This window comes from Labrus mixtus, unplaced genomic scaffold (genome assembly GCF_963584025.1).
Source record: "Labrus mixtus unplaced genomic scaffold, fLabMix1.1 SCAFFOLD_63, whole genome shotgun sequence".
NCBI lineage: Eukaryota > Metazoa > Chordata > Actinopteri > Labriformes > Labridae > Labrus > Labrus mixtus.
This window is the reverse complement of record NW_026870342.1, coordinates 192,501-215,000: the sequence shown is the minus strand read 5'-3', so window position 1 is coordinate 215,000 and position 22,500 is coordinate 192,501. Positions and strand designations below refer to the sequence as shown.

The 22,500-nt window shown below is 42.1% G+C and overlaps 27 non-coding genes and 16 pseudogenes across 27 annotated transcripts in view; all 43 read left to right on the top strand.

The window, feature by feature from the left end:
* LOC132970297 (5S ribosomal RNA) overlaps positions 1 to 48 on the top strand; it is a 119-nt gene extending 71 nt beyond the window's left edge. The window contains exon 1 of the ribosomal RNA XR_009672152.1: positions 1 to 48. This exon is cut by the window's left edge and continues 71 nt beyond it. This is a non-coding gene — a ribosomal RNA (5S ribosomal RNA).
* Positions 49 to 170: 122 nt separating this feature from the next.
* Positions 171 to 279, top strand: LOC132969864 (5S ribosomal RNA; annotated as a pseudogene).
* A 6,276-nt stretch (positions 280 to 6,555) lies between these two features.
* LOC132970220 (5S ribosomal RNA) lies at positions 6,556 to 6,673 on the top strand. The gene has a single exon (XR_009672079.1). It is a non-coding gene; the product is annotated as a 5S ribosomal RNA (ribosomal RNA).
* A 121-nt stretch (positions 6,674 to 6,794) lies between these two features.
* LOC132969983 (5S ribosomal RNA) lies at positions 6,795 to 6,913 on the top strand. Its single transcript, XR_009671850.1, has one exon. It is a non-coding gene; the product is annotated as a 5S ribosomal RNA (ribosomal RNA).
* Positions 6,914 to 7,268: 355 nt separating this feature from the next.
* Positions 7,269 to 7,387, top strand: LOC132970216 (5S ribosomal RNA). Its single transcript, XR_009672075.1, has one exon. It is a non-coding gene; the product is annotated as a 5S ribosomal RNA (ribosomal RNA).
* Positions 7,388 to 7,511: 124 nt separating this feature from the next.
* Positions 7,512 to 7,620, top strand: LOC132969836 (5S ribosomal RNA; annotated as a pseudogene).
* Positions 7,621 to 7,742: 122 nt separating this feature from the next.
* LOC132969770 (5S ribosomal RNA) lies at positions 7,743 to 7,861 on the top strand (annotated as a pseudogene).
* A 122-nt stretch (positions 7,862 to 7,983) lies between these two features.
* On the top strand, positions 7,984 to 8,092 carry LOC132969907 (5S ribosomal RNA; annotated as a pseudogene).
* Positions 8,093 to 8,213: 121 nt separating this feature from the next.
* Positions 8,214 to 8,332, top strand: LOC132970255 (5S ribosomal RNA). Its single transcript, XR_009672113.1, has one exon. It is a non-coding gene; the product is annotated as a 5S ribosomal RNA (ribosomal RNA).
* Positions 8,333 to 14,605: 6,273 nt separating this feature from the next.
* Positions 14,606 to 14,724, top strand: LOC132970232 (5S ribosomal RNA). Its single transcript, XR_009672090.1, has one exon. It is a non-coding gene; the product is annotated as a 5S ribosomal RNA (ribosomal RNA).
* Positions 14,725 to 14,846: 122 nt separating this feature from the next.
* Positions 14,847 to 14,965, top strand: LOC132969711 (5S ribosomal RNA; annotated as a pseudogene).
* Positions 14,966 to 15,087: 122 nt separating this feature from the next.
* LOC132970077 (5S ribosomal RNA) lies at positions 15,088 to 15,206 on the top strand. Its single transcript, XR_009671940.1, has one exon. It is a non-coding gene; the product is annotated as a 5S ribosomal RNA (ribosomal RNA).
* Positions 15,207 to 15,327: 121 nt separating this feature from the next.
* LOC132970413 (5S ribosomal RNA) lies at positions 15,328 to 15,436 on the top strand (annotated as a pseudogene).
* A 122-nt stretch (positions 15,437 to 15,558) lies between these two features.
* LOC132970408 (5S ribosomal RNA) lies at positions 15,559 to 15,677 on the top strand. The gene has a single exon (XR_009672194.1). It is a non-coding gene; the product is annotated as a 5S ribosomal RNA (ribosomal RNA).
* Positions 15,678 to 15,798: 121 nt separating this feature from the next.
* Positions 15,799 to 15,917, top strand: LOC132970111 (5S ribosomal RNA). Its single transcript, XR_009671973.1, has one exon. It is a non-coding gene; the product is annotated as a 5S ribosomal RNA (ribosomal RNA).
* Positions 15,918 to 16,038: 121 nt separating this feature from the next.
* Positions 16,039 to 16,157, top strand: LOC132970181 (5S ribosomal RNA). Its single transcript, XR_009672041.1, has one exon. It is a non-coding gene; the product is annotated as a 5S ribosomal RNA (ribosomal RNA).
* Positions 16,158 to 16,280: 123 nt separating this feature from the next.
* LOC132970171 (5S ribosomal RNA) lies at positions 16,281 to 16,399 on the top strand. Its single transcript, XR_009672032.1, has one exon. It is a non-coding gene; the product is annotated as a 5S ribosomal RNA (ribosomal RNA).
* A 121-nt stretch (positions 16,400 to 16,520) lies between these two features.
* On the top strand, positions 16,521 to 16,639 carry LOC132969923 (5S ribosomal RNA). Its single transcript, XR_009671791.1, has one exon. It is a non-coding gene; the product is annotated as a 5S ribosomal RNA (ribosomal RNA).
* Positions 16,640 to 16,761: 122 nt separating this feature from the next.
* On the top strand, positions 16,762 to 16,880 carry LOC132970378 (5S ribosomal RNA; annotated as a pseudogene).
* Positions 16,881 to 17,002: 122 nt separating this feature from the next.
* LOC132969767 (5S ribosomal RNA) lies at positions 17,003 to 17,111 on the top strand (annotated as a pseudogene).
* A 123-nt stretch (positions 17,112 to 17,234) lies between these two features.
* Positions 17,235 to 17,353, top strand: LOC132970080 (5S ribosomal RNA). Its single transcript, XR_009671943.1, has one exon. It is a non-coding gene; the product is annotated as a 5S ribosomal RNA (ribosomal RNA).
* Positions 17,354 to 17,476: 123 nt separating this feature from the next.
* Positions 17,477 to 17,595, top strand: LOC132970312 (5S ribosomal RNA). The gene has a single exon (XR_009672166.1). It is a non-coding gene; the product is annotated as a 5S ribosomal RNA (ribosomal RNA).
* A 120-nt stretch (positions 17,596 to 17,715) lies between these two features.
* LOC132970103 (5S ribosomal RNA) lies at positions 17,716 to 17,834 on the top strand. Its single transcript, XR_009671965.1, has one exon. It is a non-coding gene; the product is annotated as a 5S ribosomal RNA (ribosomal RNA).
* A 121-nt stretch (positions 17,835 to 17,955) lies between these two features.
* Positions 17,956 to 18,074, top strand: LOC132970231 (5S ribosomal RNA). Its single transcript, XR_009672089.1, has one exon. It is a non-coding gene; the product is annotated as a 5S ribosomal RNA (ribosomal RNA).
* Positions 18,075 to 18,196: 122 nt separating this feature from the next.
* On the top strand, positions 18,197 to 18,315 carry LOC132969709 (5S ribosomal RNA; annotated as a pseudogene).
* A 122-nt stretch (positions 18,316 to 18,437) lies between these two features.
* LOC132970076 (5S ribosomal RNA) lies at positions 18,438 to 18,556 on the top strand. The gene has a single exon (XR_009671939.1). It is a non-coding gene; the product is annotated as a 5S ribosomal RNA (ribosomal RNA).
* A 121-nt stretch (positions 18,557 to 18,677) lies between these two features.
* Positions 18,678 to 18,786, top strand: LOC132969766 (5S ribosomal RNA; annotated as a pseudogene).
* Positions 18,787 to 18,909: 123 nt separating this feature from the next.
* LOC132970068 (5S ribosomal RNA) lies at positions 18,910 to 19,028 on the top strand. The gene has a single exon (XR_009671932.1). It is a non-coding gene; the product is annotated as a 5S ribosomal RNA (ribosomal RNA).
* Positions 19,029 to 19,151: 123 nt separating this feature from the next.
* On the top strand, positions 19,152 to 19,270 carry LOC132970310 (5S ribosomal RNA). Its single transcript, XR_009672164.1, has one exon. It is a non-coding gene; the product is annotated as a 5S ribosomal RNA (ribosomal RNA).
* A 120-nt stretch (positions 19,271 to 19,390) lies between these two features.
* On the top strand, positions 19,391 to 19,509 carry LOC132970091 (5S ribosomal RNA). Its single transcript, XR_009671954.1, has one exon. It is a non-coding gene; the product is annotated as a 5S ribosomal RNA (ribosomal RNA).
* A 121-nt stretch (positions 19,510 to 19,630) lies between these two features.
* On the top strand, positions 19,631 to 19,749 carry LOC132970228 (5S ribosomal RNA). Its single transcript, XR_009672087.1, has one exon. It is a non-coding gene; the product is annotated as a 5S ribosomal RNA (ribosomal RNA).
* A 122-nt stretch (positions 19,750 to 19,871) lies between these two features.
* Positions 19,872 to 19,990, top strand: LOC132969708 (5S ribosomal RNA; annotated as a pseudogene).
* A 122-nt stretch (positions 19,991 to 20,112) lies between these two features.
* Positions 20,113 to 20,231, top strand: LOC132970075 (5S ribosomal RNA). Its single transcript, XR_009671938.1, has one exon. It is a non-coding gene; the product is annotated as a 5S ribosomal RNA (ribosomal RNA).
* Positions 20,232 to 20,352: 121 nt separating this feature from the next.
* Positions 20,353 to 20,461, top strand: LOC132970323 (5S ribosomal RNA; annotated as a pseudogene).
* Positions 20,462 to 20,583: 122 nt separating this feature from the next.
* Positions 20,584 to 20,702, top strand: LOC132970022 (5S ribosomal RNA). The gene has a single exon (XR_009671888.1). It is a non-coding gene; the product is annotated as a 5S ribosomal RNA (ribosomal RNA).
* Positions 20,703 to 20,823: 121 nt separating this feature from the next.
* On the top strand, positions 20,824 to 20,932 carry LOC132969702 (5S ribosomal RNA; annotated as a pseudogene).
* Positions 20,933 to 21,053: 121 nt separating this feature from the next.
* LOC132970277 (5S ribosomal RNA) lies at positions 21,054 to 21,172 on the top strand. The gene has a single exon (XR_009672133.1). It is a non-coding gene; the product is annotated as a 5S ribosomal RNA (ribosomal RNA).
* A 122-nt stretch (positions 21,173 to 21,294) lies between these two features.
* On the top strand, positions 21,295 to 21,413 carry LOC132970039 (5S ribosomal RNA). The gene has a single exon (XR_009671904.1). It is a non-coding gene; the product is annotated as a 5S ribosomal RNA (ribosomal RNA).
* A 121-nt stretch (positions 21,414 to 21,534) lies between these two features.
* LOC132969971 (5S ribosomal RNA) lies at positions 21,535 to 21,653 on the top strand. The gene has a single exon (XR_009671838.1). It is a non-coding gene; the product is annotated as a 5S ribosomal RNA (ribosomal RNA).
* Positions 21,654 to 21,775: 122 nt separating this feature from the next.
* On the top strand, positions 21,776 to 21,884 carry LOC132969793 (5S ribosomal RNA; annotated as a pseudogene).
* Positions 21,885 to 22,005: 121 nt separating this feature from the next.
* LOC132969869 (5S ribosomal RNA) lies at positions 22,006 to 22,114 on the top strand (annotated as a pseudogene).
* A 122-nt stretch (positions 22,115 to 22,236) lies between these two features.
* Positions 22,237 to 22,355, top strand: LOC132970169 (5S ribosomal RNA). The gene has a single exon (XR_009672030.1). It is a non-coding gene; the product is annotated as a 5S ribosomal RNA (ribosomal RNA).
* Positions 22,356 to 22,476: 121 nt separating this feature from the next.
* LOC132969879 (5S ribosomal RNA) overlaps positions 22,477 to 22,500 on the top strand; it is a 109-nt pseudogene continuing 85 nt past the window's right edge.

The following is a 22,500-nucleotide window of genomic DNA, read 5'->3' as shown; positions in this document are numbered from 1 at the left end:
TTAGTACTTGGATGGGAGACCGCCTGGGAATACCAGGCTATGTAAGCTTTTTCATTTTTTTGATCATATGTTTTTTTTTTATCATAGAGAGACATATTCACATGTCCAAAAATTCAGCCAGAATCAAGGGCATGACATCTTTAAAAGGCCCCTTTCTGCACACAATAATGGCTTACAGCCATACCACCCTTAACTCGTCTGATCTCAGAAGCTAAGCAGGGTCGTGCCTGGTTAGTACTTGGATGAGAGACTGCCTGGGAATACCAGGTGCTGTAAGCTTTTTAATTTTTTTGATGATATGTTTTTTTTCTATCATATAGAGACATATTCACATGTCCAAAAGTTCAACCAGAATCAAGGGCATGACATCTTTAAAAGGCCCCTTTCTGCACAAGATAATGGCTTACGGCCATACCACCCTGAACACGCCCCTTTTGCTGTCAGAGTTTGTGTGGTGCTGAAGGAGAGATGACGTGTCAGTACTGAGTAGGACAGCTGGACTAATTTGTTTGTTTTTTGGATGCGCTTTGGATTTATTTAAATACCTCAGATTGTGAGTGAATGTCCCCCAGCAGTCACTGACTGTTAGGGGGATCGTTTTTCTTTTCACCTTTTTTCCTGTTTTTTTTTTTTCCACAATTTTGTGAAGAATTTTTGTTTTTTGTGAATGTTTGCTCGTATGTCGCGAGCAAACTCACACGGACGGATCACAAAGATGACAGGACCACGGACTGGAGAGATGGAAAAAGGAAAAGAGAACGGACAACAACGTGAACAAACAAACATGGCACTGAAACAAAGGAATGGATTAAACGACAACGAGAAGAACGACGGACAAAAAGGACGGATGAAAACGGCAAATGAAACAGGGAACGGAATGGATGACGGAGAGAGAGGAAGAGAGAGGAGCGGCGGGCTGATTGCTCCGCATGCAGAGAATGGGAGAGGTGGCGAGAGAGCAGAAAAAGAGGAAGCAAAAGTGTCTTTTGAGAGAAAACTAACACTAAACATTGAAATGGTGGGAGACAAAGTTCCTCTAAATTACGTCATGAGCAACATAAAAATTATCTGTGGGGGCCTGCTGGCGTGCAGAACCCTGGGACCTGAAAAACTGGAGGTGACGGTGAGCAACATTAAAGGAAAGGAAAGGCTGCTGGATGGATTTAAGATCGGAGAGACCAGAGTCGTGGCGAGAGAACTAAATAATGATGAGCTGGTGGTGTCTTTTTTAAACCTGCCAGCGTATATCACAGATGAAGAAATAGTTTGGAAGCTGACGGGATGGGGAGTGAAACCGACATCACCAATAAAACGCAGAATGTGGCCGGGAACAATGATAGCTGACGGAACGAGGTTTGTCCGGGTCAGATTTAATGACCAGGTATAGTCACTCCCTTACACCACAAAGTTTAACACTGTGATGGGGAACGAATACTTTAGAGTAATACATGATAGACAACAAAAAGTGTGCAGGATGTGCATCCAGCCGGGACACATCCTGAGAGAGTGTCCAGAATTTATGTGCCACAACTGTGGGGTGCAGGGACACTTTGCGCGAGAGTGCAGCGCAAACAGCACAAAATGCACAAACTGTAAAAAAAGAGAAAATGAATGTGAGTGTGAGAACGGAGAGGAGAGCAAGAACGAGGTGGAGGAGGTGTACAAGGATGAAGATGAGGCGGAGGAGGTGTACGAGGAGGAGGCGGAGGAGAAGGAGGTGATCGGAGCAAGCAGGAAGGAGATCAGAGAAGACGAGAACAGTGACGGAGAAATGGAGCAGAGCAGAGAGAGCGGAGGAGAACGGGCGTCAGAGTGCGAGCTGGAGACGCCGGAGCTGGCTGGAGAGGGAGGACAGCAGAAGCAGCGAAAAACGAGCGAGAGAGGGAAAAAAGGAGACGGAAGGGACGTGGCAGAAGACCATGGGTAAGCATGAGCACAGAGGGGAGGGAGATGCCTGAGAGTGGTGTTGGACAGGCGGGAGGGAGAAAAATCACGCTAAATAATACGGGTAAAAGCACCAGTCCCAATGAAACGGACAGCGAAATGGATGTGGGTGAACTGGCGAGTGCGCAAAAAAGACTAAGTCTTGGACAACGAAAAAAGTTGGTGAAAAAATTGAAATGTAAGGACAAATAATGACTGACAATAACCCCTGTAAATCCGTTTTTTTTGTTTTTATTTTTATGATAATGGCCTTTAATTTATTTTCGATTAACGTGAATGGACTAAGGAACAAAGAAAAAAGACATTCGATTCTTTCCTTGCAGAATGACGTTTTGTGCCTGCAGGAGACCAGGTGGGATGATTCCCTGGTGGAAAACATAAAAAAAGACTTTGTGGGCCATATTTTCTGCTCCAATGGCACGTCGAGGGCGAGAGGAGTGGCGGTTTTAGTCAAAACGGGTCGGGTAACAGGGGTAAATTTGGTTTATGGAGACAAAGAAGGAAGAATAATAGTAATAGACTGTGTGTATGAAACGAATAATATAAGAATCATAAATATATATGCACCGAATGGAGAAAAAGAAAGGAAAACGTTCTTCATTGCAATAAGCAAATGGTGGGAAAGGAATTGTATAATAATCGGTGACTTTAATGTGGCGATGACAACCACCGATGTGTCAAAAAATAATGTGTTTAAGGGGGATGTGAGCAGGGGGACACTTAAAGATATAATGATAACGAAACAATGCATTGATATTTGGAGATTGCTACATCCATGGGAGAGGGTGTTCTCCAGGAGACAAATTGTACTAAATAGATTAAAACAATCTAGAATAGATTATGCTTTGGTGACATGCGAGGTAGTGAGGTGGATTAAAGAAGTTGACTATAAAACTAATATGTGGAGCGATCACGCTGGAATAGAAATCACGTTTAGAAAAGAAACGAATGTACGTAAAGGAGGGATATGGTGCTTTAATGCAAGCTTGCTGGATGATGGAATGTTTGTGAAAAGTATGGAAAGATTGTTGAATGATGTGGGATATGAGTGGAATGAGAGTGAAGATATGAATGTGTGGTGGGATAGTGTAAAAGTCAGAATTAAAAAAAAGTGTATCAATTATAGTAAAGAGAAAAAGTGGAGAGAAAATAGAAAGGAAGAGAATTTGAGAAAACAACTAAGTGAGGAAATAACATCGCTTGACAGTGTAGATAATGTAGGTGTCGAAAAATACATACATTTAAAAGAACAGTTGGGAGTGATTGAACTTAAAAAGAGTAGGGGTGCAGCCATTAGGAGTAAAATACAATATATGTATGAGGGGGAGAGGAGTACAGCCTTTTTTTTAGGTCTGGAAAAACAAAAACAAAAAAGAACAGAAATAAACGAATTATTAAATGAAGCAGGTAAAAGTGTGACAGATAAAAAGGGAATTTTAGAAATAGTAAAGGGCTATTATGAAAGCCTGTTTTCGAGACAGGAGTGTGATAGCGTGAGTGTGAACAGAGCTTTGGGTGCCTTAAAGAAAAAACTAAGCGAGGACGATAAAATGTGGTGTGATTGTGAGTTTACAGAGGGAGAAATCAGAAGTGCTTTAGAGGGGTTAAACAAAAACAAAAGTCCTGGGAGCGATGGCCTAACTGCGGAATTCTACCAAGCTTTCAAAGAGCAGCTGGTGCCCTTGGTGAACAAATTGAGTAAATATATGGAAAAAGTGAAACATATACCAAAAAGTTTAGGGGAAGGGGTGGTTACTATTTTTTACAAAAACAAGGGGGACAATAAAAATCTGGACAACTACAGACCAATCAGCCTACTCAACACAGACTACAAAATCATAGCGAAAACAATAGCCAATAGAATCAGGGAGGTAATAGGAACAATCATAGAACAAACACAATCATACAGTATACCAAACAGAGACATAGCAGACTCAATCATTTCAATAAAACAGACGGTCAGGGATATGGAAGGGGAGGGGGGAATATGGCTAGGGATTGATTTAAATAAAGCTTTTGACAGAGTAGATCACGGGTTCATGGGGAAGGTGTTAGAGAAGTTTGGATTCGGGGAGAGAATGAGAGAATGGATAAATATGTTGTATACAGGAGCGGAAAGCAAGATAAAATGTAACGGGGAACTAACTGATTCTTTTAAAATATCAAGGTCAGTGAGACAAGGATGTCCGATGTCAGCGCTGTTGTACAGCTTGGTAGCAGAGCCGCTGGCAGCACTGATATCGGAAGACGTAAACATAAAAGGTATAGGTAAGGAAAACGTAAAAATAATACAGTATGCAGATGACGTGAATATAATGGTAAAAGGAGAGGAGGATATAGAATTGATATTAAAACATGTACAAACTTATGAAAGAGCATCTGGGGCAAAAGTAAATGAAAATAAGTCAGAAATTATGTTACTAGGTAAGGAATCCAATCTAGTTAATAAGTGGGGATTTAAAACGGTGTGTGAGAGAAGAAAAGTGTTGGGAGTGAATATGGGGAAAAATGAGAATGAATGTGATGATGTAACATGGAAAGAGGTGGTGGGTAAAATTAAAAAAAACATTGAATTTGTGGAAAGCGAGGGGTCTATTGTTGAGAGGAAGGGTAGCTGTAACAAATGCTCTCGTGTTGTCCAAAGTGAATCATGCGATGAGTACTTGTACGCTTCCGGACTGGGCCTTTAAGGAGATTTCAAAGACCATTAGGGACTTTATTTGGAAAAACAAAGCAGCGAGTATAGCTCACAAAACAATAATAGGGGCTAAAGATCAGGGGGGGCTAGCTTTGATTGATTTACTTACAAAAAAAGTAGCACTAAGAGTCAAATTGATAGGCAAATTTATGGACCAGAACCGGAACGTAGTTTGGAAAAATCACTTCAAACAATATCTGTGCAGTTTTGGACTCTACAACGAGGACAACCTGTACCAGATCAATAACCCAGATTCATTTAAACACTTGCCACGGTTTTTCCAGGAAGTACTCAGTGCGTGGTATCAGGTTTCAGCCTGGACTGTACCAGAGTGCGGAACGAGAGGGTCAGTGCTACGACTGCCCTTCCTCTCGAGCCCGTATTTTAAAAATGGGGAGAGGGTAATTAAGTGTGAAGCTATGTCGAAAGCGGGATATATTAGAATAAGGGATTTACTGAACTGTGGGGGGGATTTTGATTTACAAATGGTGGTGAGGGGTTTAAAAAATAAAGGGTGTGTGTGCAGAAAGGATGTGATTGAGGGAGTGTTTGCAAATGTAAAATTGTCTTTGTCGAGCGAATGGGAAAAATTAATCAAAGAGAAGGAGGGAGTGATGCGGGACGATGTGGGGGGGATCTCCCTGTGCCTAGGGGAGAAGAAACACAACATTATAGATGTCACTACAAAAATTTGGTATAGATGCGCAATCACACATAGAATACAGAAACCCACATCCGAAGTAAAATGGACAGACACATACCCGGACATAACAAGCAACATGATATGGAAGAACATTAACATTCCGCATACACCACATGCAATATTTGACCTAGATTTCAAACTGAGGCACAGGAGGATCTTCACCTGCATCGTCCTGCATCAGATCCATAAGGAGAGGTATGAAAGAAAGTGTTGTGTATGTGAAAGTACGGATGAGGATTTAATACATTTGTTTGTTACGTGTGGGGAATTGGTTTATTTTTGGGGAAAAATAAGAGAAATGTTGGGGAAATGCAGTAAGAATGAGTGTTGGAATGAAAGGGGGTGGGAATTGTCGGTGTTGTTGGGGGTGGGAACAAAACAAAAAAATCACAATGTAATGAATATAATTTTAGCTTTTGCAAGAAAAGCGGTTTTTAACAGGAGGAAATATGCACTGTATGAAAGTAAGAAAATGAATGTGTGGAGAATGTTTGTGAATGAATGGAAAGCACATCTTAAATTGCTGTACATAGCGAATGAGAGTGAGTTTGTGAGAATGTTTGTGGAAGGTGCGAATGTGTGTAGAGTAAACGAGGAGGGAATTATGTGGGATGTCTAAATTATTTTGTTTTTGGGTTTTTTGGTACGAGGGCTTCTTTTTTGGTCATGGGGAAAATGGGTGATTTGATTTGGGTTTTTTTTTTTCTCAGTGGTTTTTTGAGAATACTGTGGGGTTTTTGTATGTTTTTGTGGTTTGTTTTCAGAGGGGTGTTTGCTTTGGGGGAGGGACTCAGAAGAGTTGTCATGAGTTGGGGGTATCAGGGGTGGTTTGAGTTTTTTTTCTGATGCTATGTTTTTATTGTTTTTAGGGTGCCCTTTGCGTCAGAGGGGAGGTTTAATTTAGAGGGTGTATGTATTGTAATAGCATTTGTTGTAAATGATGTGAAAGAATTATAAATGTTTTTGTAATTTTGATAATAAAAGATAAAAAAAAAAAAAAACTCGTCCGATATTGGAAGCTAAGCAGAGTCGGGCCTGGTTATTACTTGGATGGGAGACCGCCTGGGAATACCATGTGCTGTAAGCTTTTTCATTTTTTTTGATCATATGTTTTTTTTTTATCATATAGAGACATATTCACATGTCCAAAAATTCAGCCAGAATCAAGGGCATGACATCTTTAAAAGGCCCCTTTCTGCACACAATAATGGCTTACGGCCATAACACCCTGAACACGCCGATCTCGTCTGATCTCGGAAGCTAAGCAGGGTCGGGCCTGGTTAGTACTTGGATGGGAGACCACCTGGGAATACCAGGTGCTGTAAGCTTTTTCATTTTTTTGATCATGTGTTTTTTTTGATCATATAGAGACATATTCACATGTCCAAAAATTCAGCCAGAATCAAGGGCATGACATCTTTAAAAGGCCCCTGTCTGCACACAATAATGGCTTACGGCCATACCACCCTGAACACGCCCGATCTCGTCCGATCTCAGAAGCTAAGCAGGGTCGGGCCTGGATAGTACTTGGATGGGAGACCGCCTGGGAATACCAGGTGCTGTAAGCTTTTTCATTTTTTTGATCATATGTTTTTTTTTTATCATATGGAGACATATTCACATGTCCAAAAATTCAGCCAGAATCAAGGGAATGACATCTTTAAAAGGCCCCTTTCTGCACACAATAATGGCTTAAGGCCATACCACCCTGAACTTGTCCGATCTCGGAAGCTAAGCAGTGTCGGGTCTGGTTAGTACTTGTGTGGGAGACAGCCTGGGAATACCAGTTGCTGTAAGCTTTTTCATTTTTTTGATCATATGTTTTTTTTTTTTATCATATGGAGACATATTCACATGTACAAAAATTCAGCCAGAATCAAGGGCATGACATCTTTAAACGGCCCCTTTCTGCACACAATAATGGCTTACGGCCATACCACCCTGAACAAGCCCGATCTCGTCCGATCTTGGAAACTAAGCAGGGTCGGGCCTGGTTAGTACTTGGATGGGAGACCACCTGGGAATACCATGTGCTGTAAGCTTTTTCATTTTTTTGATCATATGTTTTTTTTTTTTATCATATAGAGACATATTCACATGTCCAAAAATTCAGGCAGAATCAAAGGCATGACATGTTTAAAAGGCCCCTGTCTGCACACAATAATGGCTTACGGCCATACCACCCTGAACTCGTCCGATATTGGAAGCTAAGCAGAGTCGGGCCTGGTTATTACTTGGATGGGAGACCGCCTGGGAATACCAGGTGCTGTAAGCTTTTTCATTTTTTTTGATCATATGTTTTTTTTTATCATATAGAGACATATTCACATGTCCAAAAATTCAGCCAGAATCAAGGGCATGACATGTTTAAAAGGCCCCTGTCTGCACACAATAATGGCTTACGGCCATACCACCCTGAACACGCCCGATCTTGTCTGATCTCAGAAACTAAGCAGGGTCGGGCCTGGTTAGTACTTGGATGTGAGACCGCCTGGGAATACCAGGTGCTTTAAGGTTTTTCATTTTTTTGATCATATGTTTTTTTTTTATCATATAGAGACATATTCACATGTCCAAAAATTCAGCCAGAATCAAGGGCATGACATCTTTAAAAGGCCCCTTTCTGCACACAGTAATGGCTTACGGCCATACAACCCTGAACTCGTCCGATCTCGGAAGGTAAGCATGGTGGGGCCTGGTTAGGACTTGGATGGGAGACCGCCTGGGAATACCAGGTGCTGCAAGCTTTTTCATTTTTTTGATCATATGTTTTTTTTTATCATATAGAGACATATTCACATGTCCAAAAATTCAGCCAGAATCAAGGGCATGACATCTTTAAAAGGCCCCTTTCTGCACACAATAATGGCTTACAGCCATACCACCCTTAACACGCCCGATCTCGTCCGATCTCGGAAGCTAAGCAGGGTCGTGTCTGGTTAGTACTTGGATGGGAGACCGCCTGGGAATACCAGGTGCTGTAAGGTTTTTCATTTTTTTGATCATATGTTTTTTTTTTTAATCATAGAGAGACATATTCACATGTCCAAAAATTCAGCCAGAATCAAGGGCATGACATCTTTAAAAGGCCCCTTTCTGCACACAATAATGGCTTACGGCCATACCACCCTGAACACGCCCCTTTTGCTGTCAGAGTTTGTGTGGTGCTGAAGGAGAGCTGACGTGTCAGTACTGAGCAGGACAGCTGGACTAATTTGTTTGTTTTTTGGATGCGCTTTGGATTTATTTAAATACCTCAGATTGTGAGTGAATGTCCCCCAGCAGTCACTGACTGTTAGGGGGATCGTTTTTCTTTTCACCTTTTTTCCTGTTTTTTTTTCCACAATTTTGTGAAGAATTTTTGTTTTTTGTGAATGTTTGCTCGTATGTCGCGAGCAAACTCACACGGACGGATCACAAAGATGACAGGACCACGGACTGGAGAGATGGAAAAAGGAAAAGAGAACGGACAACAACGTGAACAAACAAACTTGGCACTGAAACAAAGGAATGGATTAAACGACAACGAGAAGAACGACGGACAAAAAGGACGGATGAAAACGGCAAATGAAACAGGGAACGGAATGGATGACGGAGAGAGAGGAAGAGAGAGGAGCGGCGGGCTGATTGCTCCGCATGCAGAGAATGGGAGAGGTGGCGAGAGAGCAGAAAAAGAGGAAGCAAAAGTGTCTTTTGAGAGAAAACTAACACTAAACATTGAAATGGTGGGAGACAAAGTTCCTCTAAATCACGTCATGAGCAACATAAAAATGATCTGTGGGGGCCTGCTGGCGTGCAGAACCCTGGGACCTGAAAAACTGGAGGTGACGGTGAGCAACATTAAAGGAAAGGAAAGGCTGCTGGATGGATTTAAGATCGGAGAGACCAGAGTCGTGGCGAGAGAACTAAATAATGATGAGCTGATGGTGTCTTTTTTAAACCTGCCAGCGTATATCACAGATGAGGAAATAGTTTGGAAGCTGACGGGATGGGGAGTGAAACCGACATCACCAATAAAACGCAGAATGTGGCCTGGAACAATGATAGCTGACGGAACGAGGTTTGTCCGGGTCAGATTTAATGACCAGGTACAGTCACTCCCTTACTCCACAAAGTTTAACACTGTGATGGGGAACGAATACTTTAGAGTAATACATGATAGACAACAAAAAGTGTGCAGGATGTGCATCCAGCAGGGACACATCCTGAGAGAGTGTCCAGAATTTATGTGCCACAACTGTGGGGTGCAGGGACACTTTGCGCGAGAGTGCAGCGCGAACAGCACAAAATGCACAAACTGTAAAAAAAGAGAAAATGAATGTGAGTGTGAGAACGGAGAGGAGAGCAAGAACGAGGTGGAGGAGGTGTACGAGGATGAAGACGAGGCGGAGGAGGTGTACGAGGAGGAGGCGGAGGAGAAGGAGGTGATCGGAGCAAGCAGGAAGGAGATCAGAGAAGACGAGAACAGTGACGGAGAAATGGAGCAGAGCAGAGAGAGCGGAGGAGAACGGGCGTCAGAGTGCGAGCTGGAGACGCCGGAGCTGGCTGGAGAGGGAGGACAGCAGAAGCAGCGAAAAACGAGCGAGAGAGGGAAAAAAGGAGACGGAAGGGACGTGGCAGAAGACCCGGGGGTAAGCATGAGCACAGAGGGGAGGGAGATGCCTGAGAGTGGTGTTGGACAGGCGGGAGGGAGAAAAATCACGCTAAATAATACGGGTAAAAGCACCAGTCCCAATGAAACGGACAGCGAAATGGATGTGGGTGAACTGGCGAGTGCGCAAAAAAGACTAAGTCTTGGACAACGAAAAAAGTTGGTGAAAAAATTGAAATGTAAGGACAAATAATGACTGACAATAACCCCTGTAAATCCGTTTTTTTTGTTTTTATTTTTATGATAATGGCCTTTAATTTATTTTCGATTAACGTGAATGGACTAAGGAACAAAGAAAAAAGACATGCGATTCTTTCCTTGCAGAATGACGTTTTGTGCCTGCAGGAGACCAGGCGGGATGATTCCCTGGTGGAAGACATAAAAAAAGACTTTGTGGGCCATATTTTCTGCTCCAATGGCACGTCGAGGGCGAGAGGAGTGGCGGTTTTAGTCAAAACGGGTCGGGTAACAGGGGTAAATTTGGTTTATGGAGACAAAGAAGGAAGAATAATAGTAATAGACTGTGTGTATGAAACGAAAAATATAAGAATCATAAATATATATGCACCGAATGGAGAAAAAGAAAGGAAAACATTCTTCATTGCAATAAGCAAATGGTGGGAAAGGAATTGTATAATAATCGGTGACTTTAATGTGGCGATGACACCCACCGATGTGTCAAAAAATAATGTGTTTAAGGGGGATGTGAGCAGGGGGACACTTAAAGATATAATGATAACGAAACAATGCATTGATATTTGGAGATTGCTACATCCATGGGAGAGGGTGTTCTCCAGGAGACAAATTGTACTAAATAGATTAAAACAATCTAGAATAGATTATGCTTTGGTGACATGCGAGGTAGTGAGGTGGATTAAAGAAGTTGAATATAAAACTAATATGTGGAGCGATCACGCTGGAATAGAAATCACGTTTAGAAAAGAAACGAATGTACGTAAAGGAGGGATATGGTGCTTTAATGCAAGCTTGCTGGATGATGGAATGTTTGTGAAAAGTATGGAAAGATTGTTGAATGATGTGGGATATGAGTGGAATGAGAGTGAAGATATGAATGTGTGGTGGGATAGTGTAAAAGTCAGAATTAAAAAAAAGTGTATCAATTATAGTAAAGAGAAAAAGTGGAGAGAAAATAGAAAGGAAGAGAATTTGAGAAAACAACTAAGTGAGGAAATAGCATCGCTTGACAGTGTAGATAATGTAGATGTCGAAAAATACATACATTTAAAAGAACAGTTGGGAGTGATTGAACTTAAAAAGAGTAAGGGTGCAGCCATTAGGAGTAAAATACAATATATGTATGAGGGGGAGAGGAGTACAGCCTTTTTTTTAGGTCTGGAAAAACAAAAACAAAAAAGAACAGAAATAAACGAATTATTAAATGAAGCAGGTAAAAGTGTGACAGATAAAAAGGGAATTTTAGAAATAGTAAAGGGCTATTATGAAAGCCTGTTTTCGAGACAGGAGTGTGATAGCGTGAGTGTGAACAGAGCTTTGGGTGCCTTAAAGAAAAAACTAAGCGAGGACGATAAAATGTGGTGTGATTGTGAGTTTACAGAGGGAGAAATCAGAAGTGCTTTAGAGGGGTTAAACAAAAACAAAAGTCCTGGGAGCGATGGCCTAACTGCGGAATTCTACCAAGCTTTCAAAGAGCAGCTGGTGCCCTTGGTGAACAAATTGAGTAAATATATGGAAAAAGTGAAACATATACCAAAAAGTTTAGGGGAAGGGGTGGTTACTATTTTTTACAAAAACAAGGGGGACAATAAAAATCTGGACAACTACAGACCAATCAGCCTACTCAACACAGACTACAAAATCATAGCGAAAACAATAGCCAATAGAATCAGGGAGGTAATAGGAACAATCATAGAACAAACACAATCATACAGTATACCAAACAGAGACATAGCAGACTCAATCATTTCAATAAAACAGACGGTCAGGGATATGGAAGGGGAGGGGGGAATATGGCTAGGGATTGATTTAAATAAAGCTTTTGACAGAGTAGATCACGGGTTCATGGGGAAGGTGTTAGAGAAGTTTGGATTCGGAGAGAGAATGAGAGAATGGATAAATATGTTGTATACAGGAGCGGAAAGCAAGATAAAATGTAACGGGGAACTAACTGATTCTTTTAAAATATCAAGGTCAGTGAGACAAGGATGTCCGATGTCAGCGCTGTTGTACAGCTTGGTAGCAGAGCCGCTGGCAGCACTGATATCGGAAGACGTAAACATAAAAGGTATAGGTAAGGAAAACGTAAAAATAATACAGTATGCAGATGACGTGAATATAATGGTAAAAGGAGAGGAGGATATAAAATTAATATTAAAACATGTACAAACTTATGAAAGAGCATCTGGGGCAAAAGTAAATGAAAATAAGTCAGAAATTATGTTACTAGGTAAGGAATCCAATCTAGTTAACAAGTGGGGATTTAAAACGGTGTGTGAGAGAAGAAAAGTGTTGGGAGTGAATATGGGGAAAAATGAGAATGAATGTGATGATATAACATGGAATGAGGTGGTGGGTAAAATTAAAAAAACATTGAATTTGTGGAAAGCGAGGGGTCTATTGTTGAGAGGAAGGGTAGCCGTAACAAATGCTCTTGTGTTGTCCAAAGTGAATCATGCGCTGAGTACTTGTACGCTTCCGGACTGGGCCTTTAAGGAGATTTCAAAGACCATTAGGGACTTTATTTGGAAAAACAAAGCAGCGAGTATAGCTCACAAAACAATAATAGGGGCTAAAGATCAGGGGGGGCTAGCTTTGATTGATTTACTTACAAAAAAAGTAGCACTAAGAGTCAAATTGATAGGCAAATTTATGGACCAGAACCGGAACGTAGTTTGGAAAAACCACTTCAAACAATATCTGTGCAGTTTTGGACTCTACAACGAGGACAACCTGTACCAGATCAATAACCCGGATTCATTTAAACACTTGCCACGGTTTTTCCAGGAAGTACTCAGTGCGTGGTATCAGGTTTCATCCTGGACTGTACCAGAGTGCGGAACGAGAGGGTCAGTGCTACGACTGCCCTTCCTCTCGAGCCCGTATTTTAAAAATGGGGAGAGGGTAATTAAGTGTGAAGCTATGTCGAAAGCGGGATATATTAGAATAAGGGATTTACTGAACTGTGGGGGGGATTTTGATTTACAAATGGTGGTGAGGGGTTTAAAAAATAAAGGGTGTGTGTGCAGAAAGGATGTGATTGAGGGAGTGTTTGCAAATGTAAAATTGTCTTTGTCGAGCGAATGGGAAAAATTAATTAAAAGAGAAGGAGGGAGTGATGCAGGACGATGTGGGGGGGATCTCCCTGTGCCTAGGGGAGAAGAAACACAACATTATAGATGTCACTACAAAAATTTGGTATAGGTGCGCAATCACACATAGAATACAGAAACCCACATCCGAAGTAAAATGGACAGACACATACCCGGACATAACAAGCAACATGATATGGAAGAACATTAACATTCCGCATACACCACATGCAATATTTGACCTAGATTTCAAACTGAGGCACAGGAGGATCTTCACCTGCATCGTCCTGCATCAGATCCATAAGGAGAGGTATGAAAGAAAGTGTTGTGTATGTGAAAGTACGGATGAGGATTTAATACATTTGTTTGTTACGTGTGGGGAATTGGTTTATTTTTGGGGAAAAATAAGAGAAATGTTGAGGAAATGCAGTAAGAATGAGTGTTGGAATGAAAGGGGGTGGGAATTGTCGGTGTTGTTGGGGGTGGGAACAAAACAAAAAAATCACAATGTAATGAATATAATTTTGGCTTTTGCAAGAAAAGCGGTTTTTAACAGGAGGAATTATGCACTGTATGAAAGTAAGAAAATGAATGTGTGGAGAATGTTTGTGAATGAATGGAAAGCACATCTTAAATTACTGTACATAGCGAATGAGAGTGAGTTTGTGAGAATGTTTGTGGAAGGTGCGAATGTGTGTAGAGTAAACGAGGAGGGAATTATGTGGGATGTCTAAATTATTTTGTTTTTGGTTTTTTTGGTACGAGGGCTTCTTTTTTGGTCATGGGGAAAATGGGTGATTTGATTTGGGTTTTTTTTTTCTCAGTGGTTTTTTGAGAATACTGTGGGGTTTTTGTATGTTTTTGTGGTTTGTTTTCAGAGGGGTGTTTGCTTTGGGGGAGGGACTCAGAAGAGTTGTCATGAGTTGGGGGTATCAGGGGTGATTTGAGTTTTTTTTTCTGATGCTATGTTTTTATTGTTTTTAGGGTGCCGTTTGCGTCAGAGGGGAGGTTTAATTTAGAGGGTGTATGTATTATAATAGCATTTGTTGTAAATGATGTGAAAGCATTATAAATGTTTTTGTAATTTTGATAATAAAAGATAAAAAAAAAAAAAACACGCCCGATCTCGGAAGCTAAGCAGGGTCGGGCCTGGATAGTACTTGGATGGGAGACCACCTGGGAATACCAGGTGCTGTAAGCATTTTCATTTTTTTGATCATATGGTTTTTTTTATCATATAGAGACATATTCACATGTCCAAAAATTCAGCCAGAATCAAGGGCATGACATCTTTAAAAGGCCCCTGTCTGCACACAATAATGGCTTATGGCCATACCACCCTGAACACGCCTGATCTCGTCCGATCTCGGAAGCTAAGTAGGGTAGGGCCTGGTTAGAACCTGGATGGGAGACCGCCTGGGAATACCAGGTGCTGTAAGCTTTTTCATTTTTTTGATCATATGTTTTTTTTTTATCATATAGAGACATATTCACATGTCCAAAAATTCAGCCAGAATCAAGGGCATGACATCTTTAAAAGGCCCCTGTCTGCTCAAAATAATGGCTTACGGCCATACCACCCTTAACACGCCCGATCTCGTCCGATCTCGGAAACTAAGTAGGGTCGTGCCTGCTTAGTACTTGGATGGGAGACCGCCTGGGAATACCAGACGCTGTAAGCTTTTTCATTTTTTTGATCATATGTTTTTTTTTTATCATATAGAGACATATTCACATGTCCAAAAATTTAGCCAGAATCAAGGGCATGACATCTTTAAAAGGCCCCTTTCTGCACACAATAATGGCTTACGGCCATACCACCCTGAACACGCCCGATCTCGTCCGATCTCGGAAGCTATGCAGGGTCGGGCCTGGTTAGTACTTGGATGGGAGTCCGCCTGGGAATACCAGGTGCTGTAAGCTTTTTCATTTTTTTGATCATATGTTTTTTTTTATCATATAGAGACATATTCACATGTCCAAAAATTCAGCCAGAATCAAGGGCATGACATCTTTAAAAGGCCCCTTTCTGCACACAATAATGGCTTACGGCCATACCACCCTGAACACGCCCGATCTCGGAAGCTAAGCAGGGTAGTGCCTGGTTAGTACTTGGATGGGAGACCGCCTGGGAATACCAGGTGCTGTAAGTTTTTTCATTTTTTTGATCATATGTTTTTTTTTTATCATATAGAGACATATTCACATGTCCAAAAATTCAGCCAGAATCAAGGGCATGACATCTTTAAAAGGCCCCTTTCTGCATACAATAATGGCTTACGGCCATACCACCCTGAACACGCCCGATCTCGTCTGATCTCGGAAGCTAAGCAGGGTCGGGCCTGGTTAGTACTTGGATGGGAGACCGCCTGGGAATACCAGGTGCTGTAAGCGTTTTCATTTTTTTGATCATATGTTTTTTTTTATCATATAAAGACATATTCACATGTCCAAAAATTCAGCCAGAATCAAGGGCATGACATCTTTAAAAGGCCCCTGTCTGCACACAATAATGGCTTATGGCCATACCACCCTGAACACGCCCGATCTCGTCCGATCTCTGAAGCTAATCAGGGTAGGGCCTGGTTAGTACTTGGATGGGAGACCGCCTGGGAATACCAGGTGCTGTAAGCTTTTTCATTTTTTTGATCATATGTTTTTTTTTATCATATAGAGACATATTCACATGTCCAAAAATTCAGCCAGAATCAAGGGCATGACATCCTTAAAAGGCCCCTCTCTGCACACAATAATGGCTTACGGCCATACCACCCTGAACACGCCTGATCTCGTCCGATCTCGGAAGCTAAGCAGGGTAGGGCCTGGTTAGTAATTGGATGGAAGACCGCCTGGGAATACCAGGTGCTGTAAGTTTTTTCATTTTTTTGATCATATGTTTTTTTTTTTATCATATAGAGACATATTCACATGTCCAAAAATTCAGCCAGAATCAAGGGCATGACATCTTTAAAAGGCCCCTTTCTGCATACAATAATGGCTTACGGCCATACCACCCTGAACACGCCCGATCTCGTCCGATCTCGGAAGCTAAGCAGGGTCGGGCCTGGTTAGTACTTGGATGGGAGACCACCTGGGAATACCAGGTGCTGTAAGCGTTTTCATTTTTTTGATCATATGTTTTTTTTTATCATATAGAGACATATTCACATGTCCAAAAATTCAGCCAGAATCAAGGGCATGACATCTTTAAAAGGCCCCTGTCTGCACACAATAATGGCTTATGGCCATACCACCCTGAACACGCCTGATCTCGTCCGATCTCGGAAGCTAAGCAGGGTAGGGCCTGGTTAGTACTTGGATGGGAGACCGCCTGGGAATACCAGGTGCTGTAAGCTTTTTCATTTTTTTGATCATATGTTTTTTTTTTATCATATAGAGACATATTCACATGTCCAAAAATTCAGCCAGAATCAAGGGCATGACATCTTTAAAAGGCCCCTTTCTGCACACAATAACAGCTTACGGCCATACCACCCTTAACACGCCCGATCTCGTCCGATCTCGGAAACTAAGTAGGGTCGTGCCTGGTTAGTACTTGGATGGGAGACCGCCTGGGAATACCAGACGCTGTAAGCTTTTTCATTTTTTTTGATCATATGTTTTTTTTTATCATATAGAGACATATTCACATGTCCAAAAATTCAGCCAGAATCAAGGGCATGACATCTTTAAAAGGCCCCTGTCTGCACACAATAATGGCTTACGGCCATACCACCCTGAATACGACCGATCTCGGAAGCTAAGCAAGGTCAGGCCTGGTTAGTACTTGGATGGGAGACCGCCTGGGAATACCAGGTGCTGTAAGCTTTTTCATTTTTTTTGATCATATGTTCTTTTTTTATCATATAGAGACATATTCACATGTCCAAAAATTCAGCCAGAATCAAGGGCATGAGATCTTTAAAAGGCCCCTGTCTGCACACAATAACAGCTTACGGCCATACCACCCTGAACACACCTGATCTCGTCCGATCTCGGAAGCTAAGCAGGGTCGGGCCTGGTTAGTACTTGGATGGGAGACCGCCTGGGAATACCAGGTGCTGTAAGCTTTTTCATTTTTTTGATCATATGTTTTTTTTTTGATCATATAGAGACATATTCACATGTCCAAAAATTCAGCCAGAATCAAGGGCATAACATCTTTAAAAGGCCCCTGTCTGCACACAATAATGGCTTACGGCCATACCACCCTTAACACGCCCGATCTCGTCCCATCTCGGAAGCTAAGCAGGGTCGGGCCTGGTTAGTACTTGAATGGGGGACCGCCTGGGAATACCAGATGCTGTAAGCTTTTTTATTTTTTTGATCATATGTTTTTTTTATCATAGAGAGACATATTCACATGTCCACAAATTCAGCCAGAATCAAGGGCATGACATCTTTAAAAGGCCCCTGTCTGCACACAATAATGGCTTACGGCCATACCACCCTGAACACGCCCGATCTCGTCCGATCTCGGAAGCTAAGCAGGGTCGGGCCTGGATAGTACTTGGATGGGAGACCACCTGGGAATACCAGGTGCTGTAAGCATTTTCATTTTTTTGATCATATGTTTTTTTTTATCATATAGAGACATATTCACATGTCCAAAAATTCAGCCAGAATCAAGGGCATGACATCTTTAAAAGGCCCCTGTCTGCACACAATAATGGCTTATGGCCATACCACCCTGAACACGCCTGATCTCGTCCGATCTCGGAAGCTAAGTAGGGTAGGGCCTGGTTAGAACCTGGATGGGAGACCGCCTGGGAATACCAGGTGCTGTAAGCTTTTTCATTTTTTTGATCATATGTTTTTTTTTTATCATATAGAGACATATTCACATGTCCAAAAATTCAGCCAGAATCAAGGGCATGACATCTTTAAAAGGCCCCTTTCTGCACACAATAACAGCTTACGGCCATACCACCCTTAACACGCCCGATCTCGTCCGATCTCGGAAACTAAGTAGGGTCGTGCCTGCTTAGTACTTGGATGGGAGACCGCCTGGGAATACCAGACGCTGTAAGCTTTTTCATTTTTTTGATCATATGTTTTTTTTTTATCATATAGAGACATATTCACATGTCCAAAAATTTAGCCAGAATCAAGGGCATGACATCTTTAAAAGGCCCCTTTCTGCACACAATAATGGCTTACGGCCATACCACCCTGAACACGCCCGATCTCGTCCGATCTCGGAAGCTATGCAGGGTCGGGCCTGGTTAGTACTTGGATGGGAGTCCGCCTGGGAATACCAGGTGCTGTAAGCTTTTTCATTTTTTTGATCATATGTTTTTTTTTATCATATAGAGACATATTCACATGTCCAAAAATTCAGCCAGAATCAAGGGCATGACATCTTTAAAAGGCCCCTGTCTGCACACAATAATGGCTTACGGCCATACCACCCTGAATACGACCGATCTCGGAAGCTAAGCAAGGTCAGGCCTGGTTAGTACTTGGATGGGAGACCGCCTGGGAATACCAGGTGCTGTAAGCTTTTTCATTTTTTTTGATCATATGTTCTTTTTTTATCATATAGAGACATATTCACATGTCCAAAAATTCAGCCAGAATCAAGGGCATGAGATCTTTAAAAGGCCCCTGTCTGCACACAATAACAGCTTACGGCCATACCACCCTGAACACACCTGATCTCGTCCGATCTCGGAAGCTAAGCAGGGTCGGGCCTGGTTAGTACTTGGATGGGAGACCGCCTGGGAATACCAGGTGCTGTAAGCTTTTTCATTTTTTTGATCATATGTTTTTTTTTTGATCATATAGAGACATATTCACATGTCCAAAAATTCAGCCAGAATCAAGGGCATAACATCTTTAAAAGGCCCCTGTCTGCACACAATAATGGCTTACGGCCATACCACCCTTAACACGCCCGATCTCGTCCCATCTCGGAAGCTAAGCAGGGTCGGGCCTGGTTAGTACTTGAATGGGGGACCGCCTGGGAATACCAGATGCTGTAAGCTTTTTTATTTTTTTGATCATATGTTTTTTTTATCATAGAGAGACATATTCACATGTCCACAAATTCAGCCAGAATCAAGGGCATGACATCTTTAAAAGGCCCCTGTCTGCACACAATAATGGCTTACGGCCATACCACCCTGAACACGCCCGATCTCGTCCGATCTCGGAAGCTAAGCAGGGTCGGGCCTGGATAGTACTTGGATGGGAGACCACCTGGGAATACCAGGTGCTGTAAGCATTTTCATTTTTTTGATCATATGTTTTTTTTTATCATATAGAGACATATTCACATGTCCAAAAATTCAGCCAGAATCAAGGGCATGACATCTTTAAAAGGCCCCTGTCTGCACACAATAATGGCTTATGGCCATACCACCCTGAACACGCCTGATCTCGTCCGATCTCGGAAGCTAAGTAGGGTAGGGCCTGGTTAGAACCTGGATGGGAGACCGCCTGGGAATACCAGGTGCTGTAAGCTTTTTCATTTTTTTGATCATATGTTTTTTTTTTATCATATAGAGACATATTCACATGTCCAAAAATTCAGCCAGAATCAAGGGCATGACATCTTTAAAAGGCCCCTTTCTGCACACAATAACAGCTTACGGCCATACCACCCTTAACACGCCCGATCTCGTCCGATCTCGGAAACTAAGTAGGGTCGTGCCTGCTTAGTACTTGGATGGGAGACCGCCTGGGAATACCAGACGCTGTAAGCTTTTTCATTTTTTTGATCATATGTTTTTTTTTTATCATATAGAGACATATTCACATGTCCAAAAATTTAGCCAGAATCAAGGGCATGACATCTTTAAAAGGCCCCTTTCTGCACACAATAATGGCTTACGGCCATACCACCCTGAACACGCCCGATCTCGTCCGATCTCGGAAGCTATGCAGGGTCGGGCCTGGTTAGTACTTGGATGGGAGTCCGCCTGGGAATACCAGGTGCTGTAAGCTTTTTCATTTTTTTGATCATATGTTTTTTTTTATCATATAGAGACATATTCACATGTCCAAAAATTCAGCCAGAATCAAGGGCATGACATCTTTAAAAGGCCCCTTTCTGCACACAATAATGGCTTACGGCCATACCACCCTGAACACGCCCGATCTCGGAAGCTAAGCAGGGTAGGGCCTGGTTAGTACTTGGATGGGAGACCGCCTGGGAATACCAGGTGCTGTAAGTTTTTTCATTTTTTTGATCATATGTTTTTTTTTTATCATATAGAGACATATTCACATGTCCAAAAATTCAGCCAGAATCAAGGGCATGACATCTTTAAAAGGCCCCTTTCTGCATACAATAATGGCTTACGGCCATACCACCCTGAACACGCCCGATCTCGTCTGATCTCGGAAGCTAAGCAGGGTCGGGCCTGGTTAGTACTTGGATGGGAGACCGCCTGGGAATACCAGGTGCTGTAAGCTTTTTCATTTTTTTTGATCATATGTTTTTTTTATCATATAGAGACATATTCACATGTCCAAAAATTCATCCAGAATCAAGGGCATGACATCTTTAAAAGGCCCCTGTCTGCACACAATAATGGCTTACGGCCATACCACCCTGAACACGCCCGATCTCGGAAGCTAAGCAAGGTCAGGCCTGGTTAGTACTTGGATGGGAGACCGCCTGGGAATACCAGGTGCTGTAAGCTTTTTCATTTTTTTGATCATATGTTTTTTTTTATCATATAGAGACATATTCACATGTCCAAAAATTCAGCCAGAATCAAGGGCATGACATCTTTATAAGGCCCCTTTCTGCACACAATAATGGCTTACAGCCATACCACCCTGAACACACCCGATCTCGTCCGATCTCAGAAGCTAAGCAGGGTCGGGCATGGTTAGTACTTGGATGGGAGACAGACTGGGAATACCAGGTGCTGTAAGCTTTTTCATTTTGTTTGATCATATGTTTTTTTTTATCATATAGAGACATATTCACATGTCCAAAAATTCAGCCAGAATCAAGGGCATGACATCTTTAAAAGGCCCCTTTCTGCACACAATAATGGCTTACGGCCATACCACCCTGAACAAGCCCGATCTCGTCCGATCTCGGAAGCCAAGCAGGGTCGGGCCTGGTTAGTACTTGGATGGGAGACCGCCTGGGAATACCAGGTGCTGTAAGCTTTTTCATTTTTTTGATGATATGTTTTTTTTTATCATATAGAGACATATTCACATGTCCAAAAATTCAGCCAGAATCAAGGAAATGACATCTTTAAAAGGCCCCTTTCTGCATACAATAATGACTTATGGCCATACCACCCTGAACACGCCCGATCTCGTCAGATCTCGGAAGCTAAGCAGGGTCGGGCCTGGTTAGTACTTGGATGGGAGACCGCCTGGGAATACCAGGTGCTATAAGCCTTTTCATTTTTTTGATCATGTGTTTTTTTTTTATCATAGAGAGACATATTCACATGTCCAAAAATTCAGCCAGAATCAAGGGCATGACATCTTTAAAAGGCCCCTTTCTGCACACAATAATGGCTTATGGCCATACCACCCTGAACTCGTCCGATCTTGGAAGCTAAGCAGGGTGGGGCCTGTTTAGTACTTGAATGGGAGACCGCCTGGGAATACCAGGTGCTGTAAGCTTTTTCATTTTTTTGATCATATGTTTTTTTTTATCATATAGAGACATATTCACATGTCCTAAAATTCAGCCAGAATCAAGGGCATGACATCTTTAAAAGGCCCCTTTCTGCACACAATAATGGCTTACGGCCATACAACCCTGAACTCATCCAATCTTGGAAGCTAAGCAGGGTCGGGCCTGGTTACTAGTTGGATGGGAGACTGCCTGGGAATACCAGGTGCTGTAAGCTTTTTCATTTTTTTGATCATACGTTTTTTTTTTATCATATAGAGACATATTCACATGTCCAAAAATTCAGCCAGAATCAAGGGCATGACATCTTTAAAAGGCCCCTTTCTGCACACAATAACAGCTTATGGCCATACCATCCTGAACATGCCCGTTCTCGTCAGATCTCGGAAGCTAAGCAGGGTCGGGCCTGGTTAGTACTTGGATGGGAGACCGCCTGGGAATACCAGGTGCTGTAAGCTTTTTCATTTTTTTGATGATATGTTTTTTTTTATCATATAGAGACATATTCACATGTCCAAAAATTCAGCCAGAATCAAGGGCATGACATCTTTAAAAGGCCCCTTTCTGCACACAATAATGGCTTACGGCCAAACCAACCTGAAC